Genomic DNA, 12,401 nt, shown 5'->3' with positions numbered 1-12,401 from the left:
TCTAATGAGCCACATTTAAGAGTGAATATTTCCATACAAAATGCTGTCCAGTAATCTTATCTTTATATGACCCATGCGTTCCAGTTTCAACTTCTTTCAGTCATCCTTGTCAAAGGGAAAGAGTAATTGAAACCATAAAATTACTATAATTGTGACTTTATACTAATCCAGTAATTATCCCCTGAATTCAGTTTTCAACAATGAATATTTATATCTCTATTAGGAGCAGATAGAATTGAAAAAATATTGAATATTGCAAATTGTAATCTCAGGAATTTGAACTGATGCAAAGACATTACTTTCCCATCCTGGAAAAGTAATTTGCTATCTTCAAGTTCTCCCAAAGTGATAATAGGTAACTGCTGAAAGCTTTCAGCAGGTACCCTAACAGGTAGGCCCCTGGGAAAAATCAGCTAATTTACACTATGACAGACCTTCATTTAAGAGAGGTCTTTGAATCTTCAGGATTTGGGTTTGTAAATCTTTAAGTAGTATTTCAGTATTGTAATGATTAGTTTTATTTTTGTAAACCTGCTTTTAGACCCAGCAATGCCAGGCAAGGTTCCTGAAACAACCCCTTTTTACATGTGGTAAAGCGGAAATACCTGCGGAGACCAGCAGACAAGGCCAATGTTGCGTGACCATTCCCTTCTATGCACCTTCCAGTTACTCTGAGCCCACTTCACATGGGTATCCACTGGCCCTCCTACCTTGGTCCCTCCTTCTACTTCCTCTTCCAACCCATTCCCCTAGCTTCATCCCTCTGACTGCCCCAAATCCCACCTAAGGTGGCCCAGATGGCAAGTTTTCTCCCCTTGTATATGCAGTCTCATTTTCCCCAGAATCCTTATTCAGTTCACAGTAGCACATCTACAAGATAAACACCCTTCTCTCTCGCTAATATTGCTCAGTCCTCACAGCTTTACTTTGATGTTTTCTTAATAATTACTATTTTAGTTTGCTTAAGTGGTTTTCAAATTTTGTTTTAGCAGTCATATTTTCCCTCAAATAAAAACAACTAAGCAGCCCCTATGTATGAAACAGACACATGTGCCACTGCTCCTGGAGAAGTAGAGCTGGGGCCCAGGGCCAGCTGGTCTTCTCAGCTCAGGCACTCTGTAGACTGGAGGGTTCTGTTCCGTTTGATGCTAATTTGCAAATTACTAGTCTGGTCCAACCTCCTTATTTTACAAACTAGGAACTTAGGCTCAGAGAGCTACTGGCACAAGTTCAAAGTTTTAGTGCTCGTTTCCAACAGATCCAAGATTTGAACTGGCCCAGTGCTCTTTCCCCAACAGCCCTCCAACCATCCTGGCCAGATGTCCAGCAGGTGTTTTTGACAATTTGAAGCAGGTAGGCATTTTCCCTAGGGTCAGTCTGAACTAGTTGCTCTATCATTGTTGATGAACTGAAAAGCACCCTGAAAAGATACTACGTCCAAGCTGATGATGTGTAGTTTCTCAGAGGAAACTTCTCTTTTCCTCATTTCCACCTTTCCTGCATTTGCAGGGCCCTCGACACCTCCCTGCCCACCCCTCAGAGGTTTTGAGAGCTATCAGGAGATTAAAAGGCGCCCACAAATAAATCACCAATTGTATCCCATTCTCCTGATGATCCCTAGTGGACCCTCTGGTCTCTAGCTCTGCCTTCTTCCAGTTGAGTTTGTGGCCATTGGTGACCTGTCTGCTGTGCACTGCTGCTCTTGCTTGGAGATCCAGTGTGGAGTGGATGGAGAATCTCTCTTTTCTCTGTCATCCTCTGTATAGCAGCTTCTTGTGCCTGGAGCTTTACAGAGTTTTTAGTTAATGTGACCAGGAACCCTCCATAAAGCACAGACATTTATCCAATAGTAGATGCTGGGTAGAGTGATAACTCTAAATAACTGATTCCATGTGGTACTCAAAATAGCACTAACCTTCTGATCACTATAACCAGGTAACTGGATCAAGCTGTTTGTGCAGGACTTTTTGTTTTGTTTTGTTAAATTCTGTCCCAGGAAGCCCCTTAATTCCTCAAACAAAAAAAGAAAGATTTCTGGCAGGTTCAACCCACTGGGCCCACAGACATGCCCAGACAGTCTCAATTCCCCTTGCTGAGCCAGTAGAAGCTCAAGCTGAGACTCCACTATGCTATAAAAAGTGATTGCCACAGTTTAGGATTTGTCTACAAGTTGGACTCTTTTCTAGCCCACTGAGCTGGTCCACAATGGATAGTTTCCTTTCCTTGCTGCTTCCCAAGTGACAGTTCCCACAACACCATCTTCTGACTCAGCCTGGTTCTTCTGAGGGTCCCTTGTCCCACACTGACTGGCCAAGCATTGACCATATTGAAAGATAGAGTAAGGAGACCAGAGAAGGATTGGCAGTAGGAAAATCTGCAAATCTTGACAAGAGAGTTCTATATTAATTAGGGTTAAATAATAGTTTGCAATTTATAAAGGCTTTTATGTATACTTAATGCACTTCACAATCTTGGGAGTCAGGCATTCTTATCCTTATAAGGTTTGAATTTCTTTGAGAATACAGTGCCGGGAAAATGCTATAGGTCTCAGGGGAACTGATATTCACTCTCCTTAGTGAAAACCAAATATATGTAGCCTCGTTTTTCCCTTCATGCCCTGGCTTCTAGGAACCTCAGGTTCTAATGTGATGCATATTTATCTCTATTGTACCAACCTTTATAGTTAGCATGCTTTCTCCCTTTTCTTTGTTCTGATTCTTCCTAGCTCTTCTTCTCATTTCTTTGTTTTAGTCATTCATTTTAAAATTTTCTTATATATACCCTCTTTCAAAACATTTGAAGCAGATTATGAAAACTTCTACTAAATGGCACCAAAATAAAAAGATTGGGCTAGAGAAATGAAAATAAAAGAGTGGAAATAGAAGAGGGCCTCAAAAGGGAATATTCTCGTTTACAGACAATAAAGAGACATGGCCAGGGCTTTAGGAATCTGATACTTAGCTATGTGTGAAAAGGTAGGAAAGAAAATATGTATTGGAACATTTGTACTTTTCCTCTGAGTTATATACTTCTCACGAACTATAGGAAACTTTTCCCTACTCCCAGGTTATAAAGAAATTTTCCCATTTTCTTTCCTCTAGTACTTTTAAGATGTCAAAATTTTACCTTTAAATAATTGATGCATTTGGAGTTGATTTGGGCACACAATGTAAAGTGTGGAGCCACCTTCATCTTTTTCCATGGGGCTACCCAGTTGTCCCTATATTAGGAACAATTTATTAAAAAGTCTAACTTTACCCAACACATTTGAGATGCCCCTTCTATCATATGCTAAATCCCATGTGTATTTCTATTCTATATTTCTAGGCTATTCAGTTACATTGGAATTTCTAGTTGTGCACTACTTTCATACTTTTAAATTATTGTGCCATTGTAAATATGTTTTAATATCTAGTAGCACTTGTCATTCTTTGTTGCTTTTATTATTTTTCAGGAGTTTTCCTAGCTATTCTCATCTATTTTCTCATTTAACTTTACACTTAGCTTGCCTAGTTCTAGACAAAAAATATTGGCATGTATTGGGATCTCATTAAATTTATAAAACATACTTTAGAATTTTTAATGCCTGCTTAATATTCTTTCATATTGATATACCCTAATTTAGCTAACCATTATGCTATTTTTGGACGTTTAGGTTGTAGGCATTGATTGTTTTGTCAGCTCTTTATTTGCCCTCCTTCTTTTGAGTAATGCTCCTTTCCTGGTCTAATCATATGATTTGGTTGAGGGTCATTAAATAAAGAACTTCATCATGTCCTAGTAGTTGGTTCAATAGATGAATCTACGGCTCAGGCCAGGCCAGTCAGACTCCTTCCCTGGGATCTCTTTGAATTGAGAATCTCATTGGGAGTAGAGATGTGAGGTTGTGAGCCCAGAGTTGTAAGCAAGGATGATTTCACTTCATGGAGAACACAGCAAGAAAGGAGAAAGCTGACACTTATAGAGTGTTCTGGCAACATAGATCTCCTGCTTCAGGTATCTCTAACTAGAATCATGCTTTTGCTGCTTATGAGAGCCAAGAAATCCCATTTTCTAAAGATAGTTTTTCTCCCCAGCTTTATTGAGATATAACTGACAAATAAAAATTGTATATATTTAGGATGTCCAATGTAATGACTTAATATGTGTATACATTGTGAAATGATTGTCACAATCAAGCTAATCAACACGTCCATCACTTCACATAGTTACCATTTTCTCTGTGTGTGGTGGAACACTTAAGATCTACTCTCTTAGCAAATTTCAAGTATACAATACAGTATTAGTAACTATAGTCACCATGATGTACATTAGATCCCCAGAGCTTATTCATCTTATAACTGAAAGTTTGATCCCTTTGACCAACATCTCCGCATTTCCCCAATCCCCTCACCCCTGGCAACTACTGTTCTATTGCCTGTTTCTATGAGTTTGACTTTTTTAGAGTCCCAGTATAAGAGTATACAGTATTTCTCTTTCTGTGTCTGGCTTATTTCACTTAGCATAATGCCCTCAAGGTCCATCCATGTTGTCACAAATGGCAGGATTTCCCTCTTTTTATGGCTAGGTAATATTCCATTGTGTATATATAACACATTTTCTTTATCCATTCATCCTTTGATGGACACTTAGGTGGTCTCCATATCTTGGCTATTGTGAATAATGCTGCAATGAACATGGGAGTGCAGATATCTCTTCAAGATAATGATTTCATTTCCTTTGGATATGTACCCAGAAGTGAGGTTGCTGGATCGTATGGTAGTTCTAGTGTTAGTTTCTTTTCTCTCTTTTTTTTTTTTGGTGAGGAAGACTAGCCGAGAGCTAACATCTGTTGCCAGTCTTCCTCTTCTTTTGCTTCAGGAAGATTGTCGCTGAGCTAACATCTGTGCCAATCTTCCTCTACTTTGTATGTGCGATGCTCTCACAGCATGGCTTGATGAGTGATGTGTAGGTCTGAGCCTGGGATCCAAACCTGCGAACCCCAGGCCACCAAAGCAGAGTGCACAAACTTAACCACTATGTAACTGGGCCAGCCCCCGCTAGTTTTAATATTTTTGAGGAACCTCCATACTGTTTTCCATAGTGGCTGCACCAATTTACATTCCCACCAACAGTGTATAAGAGTTCCGTTTTCTTCATACCCTTGCCAACACTTGTTATCTCATCTTTTTGGTAATAACCATTCTAACAGATGTGAGATGATATAAAGATAGTTTTAATTGAAGTAGTACTGAACAATATAAAAGATATTTTCCCTCCTTCTCTCCCTCCCTCTGTGCCTTTGTTTAGATGGAAGAATCTTATTGAACATTGAGTATCCTCTAAATTACAGTCATGGCCTTTCTACCAGTATCTCTTTCTCCTACTCCTCTCTACATCCTGCATGTCAGCCAGATGCTTTATGACTACACCTTTGCCTTTGAACTCTCCCGAGACTCCCAGATTCTCCCATTTTCTGATTCACATAGCACTATTATGATACTTCATCATTCAGAAGAAGTATGTTCAGAGCCCTCACAGACCCCCACCTTTGCTAACTTGAAATGTTTGTTCAGGCTTCTTTTGAGCTGAAGTTTTGTGCAGGGCATGTATGTATCCTAGAGCTAACTCTTCAATAACCACTGAAGTTTTAGGTTTCACTTGATTGCTATTTTTCACAAATGCCTTTTTTTAACCTCTTTATAAATTACTATGTGCTGTATAAGGTTAAAGAAAAATGAAGGTGAATCAATGAAAACACACATGACCAGCTAGTTTCACAGATTAGGCCAAGGATGCATCCTTCACCTAACCTATGGTCTTGTGACAACTGCTCTTTAAATGTTTGCCTGAAGAAAGTTACCCATTATTAGAATTACACAAAGCTTTGATTGTTAAGTCAGCAGGGCTTTGCTTCATTTTTTTCTTTCTTTTTTTTCTATTTACATTTAGTATTAACTCAAAATTTTGTGTTTTTTGGGGGAGAAATACATTTGATTCATCCCCCATATCACTTCCAGGTTCTTACAAATTTATCTAATGGCTGAATGAATTTCTTGTACACATTAGTTTTTCCCAAAACACTTGGCACAATGAAGCACTCCATAAAAATTTATTGAGTGAACAAATATATGAATACATGAATGAATATGGAATAGATAAATGAAAGGGTGTAGAATGGATCAATGAACTGAATGTTTTCAAAGTAGAAATTTTCTGAATACCAGAGAGCTACTGTAATCTGATTTGTTGGTATAACAAATAGTTCATTTATATCTCTTTTGAGCAGGATTTGTCAACCTCAGCACTGATGACATTTTGGCTCAGATAATTCTTTGATGTGTGGGTCTGCCCTGTGCATTGTAGGATGTTTAGCAGCATCCCTGGTCCCGTCTCACTAGATACCAGAAGCTTCCACCACCCCTGCCTCCCATTTTGACAACCAAAAATGTGTCCAGACATTGCCAAGTGTCCTCTGGGGGGCAAAATTGCCCCTAGTTGAGAACCATGGCTCTTAAGATGTTTGGGTACCCATTTCCTCCCTTCTCTCCAGCTACATGTTTAATAATGTGTAAATCATTTTTAAATATCTTTCCGTTCCTCCAGTGTCAGAGTAGACACTGGCAGATCTCTCAGTTGCCTAATGTGCATTTGCCATTCCCATCTTTGCTTGAGGAACTGCAGGACCTTATATGTACAACAGAAATCACTTGCCTGTCATCAGCATTTTCGGGCTGAATCAAGCTGTCAGGCTTTGTTATGTTGAAGCTGCTGTTGCGAACTTCAGTAAGCAAGAACAACAAAAAATGCCTTCTGACTTCCCTAAGAAAGAAGTCCTGTTTGACAGATTTAATTCAATCAAATAGATACTGAGGCATTTCATTAATAAACAACAAACTTAACTGTCATTTCTGAGCTATCTTCTCACTCTTCAACTAGAGAAGAGGGTTTGCTTCTTAAATGATGGAACCATTTTTGATTATTGTGTCTCATAAAAGAGACAGGCTAGTTGGCCAAGATAATAGGTAGACAGTTACTTATTGTATTAGTCATCACTTACTCTGTAACAAATTACTCCCTACACTTAGGTACTTTAAATAATAAGCATATATGATCTCAGTTTCTGTGGGTCAGGAATTAAGGAGCAGCTTAGTCAGGAGTTTCTGGTTTAGGGTCTCTCCTGAGGGTGCAGTCAAGAAGTCAGCTGTGGCTGCAGTCAGAAGAAGATTTGATTGAAGCTGGGCTGGGGAATCTATGTCACTCACATGGCTACTGGCAGGTAGGGTTACCAGATTTTGGAAAACAAACACAAAAACAAAACCCAGGATGCCCGGTTAAATTTGAATTTCAGATAAACAATGAATAATTTTGTAGTATAAGTATGATGTCACATGCAATATTTGGGACATACTTATACTAAATTATTATTCATTGTTTATCTGAAATTCAAATTTAACTGGCATTCTGTTTTTTATATGACTACCTTATTGGCAGTAGGTGTCAGTTCTTTGCCATGTGGGCCTCTCCAAAGGGCTGTTTTAGTGTCGCCATGGCATGGTGGCCAGCCATGATAATGAGTGACAGAGAGGTGGAAACTGCGTTGTATTTTATGGTCTAGCCTCAGAAGTCACATGTCATCATTTCTGCCAAATTCTATTTGTCAAATAGACCAATTCTGATGTAGTGTGGGAGGGAATTACACAAGGGTGGGATCATAGGATACCATCTTGGAGGCTGGTTCCCATGCCTATATTGTGGAATTTGAGGGCTGCTGGGATAGTCTTCTCTGGTCTCCAAATATTACCCTTTTCTGGTAGGCAGAATTCTAAGGTAACCCCTAGTGAGTTATAGCCTTGTGTAATACCCTCCCATTGAATGTGGGCAGAACCTGGGACTCGCTTCTAGTCAACAGAATATGACAAAAGTGATAAGGTGTCACTCTCTTGATTAGGTTATATTATATGGCTGAGGTGATGGGATTTGATTTTCATAATTATTTTACGTTATATTTGTCCCTCTTAGCCTATTAGAGCAAGAGACTCTCCCTTGCTGGCCTTGAAGAAGCTGCCATGTTGAGAGGCCTGTTAGAGGGCCTGTGACAAGGAAGGTAGGTGGATTCTGGGCATAGAGAGTGGCCCTTGGCTGACAGTCAGCAAGAAAGCAGGGATCTCAGTCCTACAGTGGCAAGGAGCTAAATTCGACCAACGACGATGTGAGTTTGGGAGAGGACCCTGAAGCTCCCAAAAGGAATGAAGCCCTGGTGAGACCTTCATTCTAGCCTTGTGAGACCCTGAAGCAGAGGACCCAACTAATCTGTACCCCGATATGTGATGCACAGAAACTGTGAGAGAATGTGTATTGCTAAGCTGCTAAATTAGTGGTAATTTGTTACAAAGCAATATATAACTAGTTCACCCTTCTATCTTTTTACTGCATTGGGGCTGATATTCTACCCTTGGGAGAGTATTATTAAACCCTACTCCCTTCACATGCCCTCTATTAAAATTTATGCACTTTCACAATGTGCCTGAAAAGATAAATAAAGCCAATTTGCAAAACTTGATTCTACAAGTAGTTGTAATTAAATGTGGAGAGTTGTTAAGATAGATGAACAACAAGGGACTTTGAGCACAGCAGGATGAGCTGAAATAGTCTTGGAATTCAGGAAAGGGCTTCTGGAGGAAGTGATATTGAAAGTTGGAAGAGCAAGAGTTATTTAGGCAAAAAGGAGAGGTGCAGAGTATGAAGGCAGAGAATTTTTTAAAAGTGTTACCTATTGTAGTACAGACTACAGTAAGTATTGTAAGTATTGACTTACAGAAAAGTGCATAAATCCTAAGTGTGCAGCTTGGCAAGTTTTCACAAAGCAAACACCTGTGCAACTATTGCTCAGATCGAGAAGCAATATTATCTGCCTCCCAGAAGCCCCCCTGTGTCCCATTCCAGAGGGTAACCCACTCTCGTTCTCTGCAAGGGTAACCCTGTCCTAACTTGTAACACCATAGTTTAGTTTTTGACTATTTTTGTACTTTATATACTTGGACTAACATAGTATGTGCTCTCCTGTATTTGGCCTTTTGTCCCCAATGTTATGTTTGTGAGATTTATTCATGTTATTGCGTATCGCTGAAGTTACTTTTGTCTCATGGCTGTATAATGTTCCCTTTTTAGAAGATACTGTGTTTACACATGCTAATGTGGGTGATCTGAGTTGTTTCCTGTTTAGAGCTATTATACATAGTGCTTTTGTGAACATCCTTGTGCATGGCTTTGATGAACAACAACATATGTTGAGTAGATACCTAACAGTGGAATTGGCTTCATAGGATAAAGGCATTGGAATTTTGAAATCAAGGAGGGGGCATCTAAGATGGCTTATAGAAAACTAAGCAATCTATCACCAGCCTACCTTTCAAAGCTTGGTTTGGACCACTTTCTGAAATACAAGTGTTCAGAGGAGAGAATGGTCTAAACAGATGTCAGAAAGGTAGGCCAGTGCTAAATTACTCATGGCACTGCATGTTTGAATTTGGACTTTATCCTGAGAAGCCATTAAAGAGTTAAAGTAAGTGAAAGATCAAAATTCATTTAAAACATATCTTCCCGGTTTCCTACATTTTAGAGAATGAATTGAAAGGAGGAAAGCCTGGTATGGGGACACAAATTGATTGCTATTTCAGTAGTTGTGAACTACAAAAACATTTTATCATATAAGGGTGTATTGAGTCTGGTGTTGATGTTTTCTGAAGTAAAGAACCTTGCATTTAATCATCGTTTTTTCCTGGATCAGCCAGAGGACTTAACTGGCATTTTTCACAGAAGAAATGGGGAGGCTGGGGGAACTGCTGGTTTGTTTTCCTTGGCTGTAATGCATTCCTGTAATAGTCATGCACTCTGCAAATGCTACTGTGGAAACAAACAAACAAACAGGAAAAGCATAAGGGCCACTGTCCAAATGGGGCCTTCAACCATAGTAACATTATTAGCTGTGGTGAGAAGCATGATTCCAGCACTTTAGTAATGGAAATGCTGACTAATGCTTGGACAAAGGCAGCATCATTGGGTTCTCTCTGGTTAGGCATGTCTAGTGAATACACCCTCCTGCATACACTGAGACAGTTCCATCCAGAATGGCCCTCTCCCCATGTTGTGACTAGGCTTCCCCTCACTGACTCCTGCTTCTAAGCCACCACTCCATCATGCTCTCTTTATCTATCCCTAGCCAAGCTTAACCATTATTTCTACACCATGAACACCTTCATAGTGCCCCCTTCTTCACTCTCTTTATAGAAAGCTACCTCTAAAAATAGGTATATGCTTGTCCTCTCCAGCAAGATTGTACCTGCCTGAAGCCTGTTTCGTGTCTATTCTCCATGTGTCTATCGTCTACCCTCTACCCTCCACTCATTTTCCCAGCCTGTCATAATCTTTCTCACCACTCTATATCCATTCACTAAATCCTGTTCATTCTAGCTACAAAACCCTCCTTCCACGTGTACTGCTGATTTCCTATCCCTATTTTAGGCAGTCAGCATCTCTTGAATGACCAAAACTGACCTCCTTACTCATTCTCTCTACCCTACTTCATTTTTTTCATATGTCCAGAGAGTGGTATCTTTTTGACACTTGCCTTCCACCTACAGCCACAATCAGGGTTCACTCTTACAGCTTCTGAGGCTGTTGCTGCCCATTCCATTAAACCTATGATCACTGTTCTGGAAAGTAATAAGATGTATGGGCCCAGAATGGACCCACATTCCTTGAGGATGGTCAAAAGAGACAGTTGTTTCTTAGCCCTCTAAAAGCTCAATCTTTGCCCAGATCTCACAATCACACTGCTAATCCATTGTCTACACACCCTCCCCCAATCTGCAGATGCTCAATGATTAGGATTCCTCTCAAACTTGTTCCTAGTGTATCACTACCATCTACTTCTACCAGCACTGTGTCCCCAACTCCTTATAATCTCTCACTCCTAGACCCAATCATGAATTGCTGTCTATTCTGTCTCAAAAGCCCATCTCATGCCAGCCTCTTCTCTCCACCTCTATTGCCATGCCTTAATTCAAACCCTCATCATCTCTGGGATCATTTGCAGCTGACCTCCCTGTCACCATTCCCCTTTCTGTAATTTATTTACTGTTATCCAGACATTTCCTCAAATACTAAACTGCTATGTTACTCTTAAAAACCTTTCAAGATTACCTATATAAGGATATATAAATATATATATCTAAATTAATAATATATAAAAATTATTTTATTGAGGTCATATTGGCTTATAACATTGTGTAAATTTCAGCTGTACATTATTATATTTCAGCTTCTGCATAAACTGCATCTTGTTTGCCGCCAGTAGTATGATTTTTATCTGTCATCATACATTTGTGCCCCTTTACCCCTTTTGCCCTCCCCCCATCCCCTTATCCTCTGGTAACCACAAATCTGTTATCCTTATCTATGTGTTTGTTTGTTTGTTTAGCTTCCACATATGAGTGAAATAATGTGGTTTTTGTGTTTCTCTGACTTATTTCGCTTGGCATAATACCCTCAAGGTCCATCCATGTTGTCACAAATGGCATGATTTTGTCTTTTTTATGGCTGAGTAGTAATACACTGTATATATATATACCACATCTTCTTTAGGATATGTATTTTTTATAGCTATTTAATAATATTTGATAGTATAGATATACTACATTTTATTTATCAATTTATCAGTGAATGAACGGTTCAGTTGTTTCTAGCTTTTGGTGATAATGAATAATGCTGCTATGAATATTTGAGCACAACCTTTTATTTGAATACCTGCTTTCAATTCTTTTGGGTATATACCTAGAAGTGGAATCTATGTTTAACCTTTTGAGGAACTGCCACACTGTTTTCCACAGGATCTGCACCATTTTCATTCCCACCAGCAGTGTATGAGGGTTCTAATGTCTCTATGTTCTTGTCAACACTTGTTGTTTTCTGGGTTTTTTTTTTTTATCATAGCCATCCTAGTGCGTGTGAAGTGGTATCTGACTGTGGTTTTGACTTGTATTTCCTTAATGAGTAATTATATAGAGCATCTTTTCATGTGTGTATTGGCCATTTGTGTATCTTTTTGGAGGAAATGTCTTTTCAAGCCCTTTACCCATTTGCCCATAGGATCATTTGTCTCTTCTGTTATTGTGTTCTAAGAGTCTCTATATACTCTGGATATAAGACCCTTATGAGATATATGATTTGCAAATATTTTCTCCCATTCTATAAGTTATCTTTTCACTTTTTTTTTTCAAGATTTTATTTTTTCTTTTTCTCCCCAAAGCTCCCTGGTACATAGTTGCATATCTTTAGTTGTGGGTCCTTCTGGTTGTGGCATGTAGGATGCCGCCTCAGCATAGCCTGATGAGCCGTGCCATGTCTGTGCCCAGGATCCG

This window comes from Equus asinus, chromosome X, assembly GCF_041296235.1.
Source record: "Equus asinus isolate D_3611 breed Donkey chromosome X, EquAss-T2T_v2, whole genome shotgun sequence".
Taxonomy (NCBI): Eukaryota; Metazoa; Chordata; class Mammalia; order Perissodactyla; family Equidae; genus Equus; species Equus asinus.
This window is presented reverse-complemented; position numbering follows the sequence as displayed.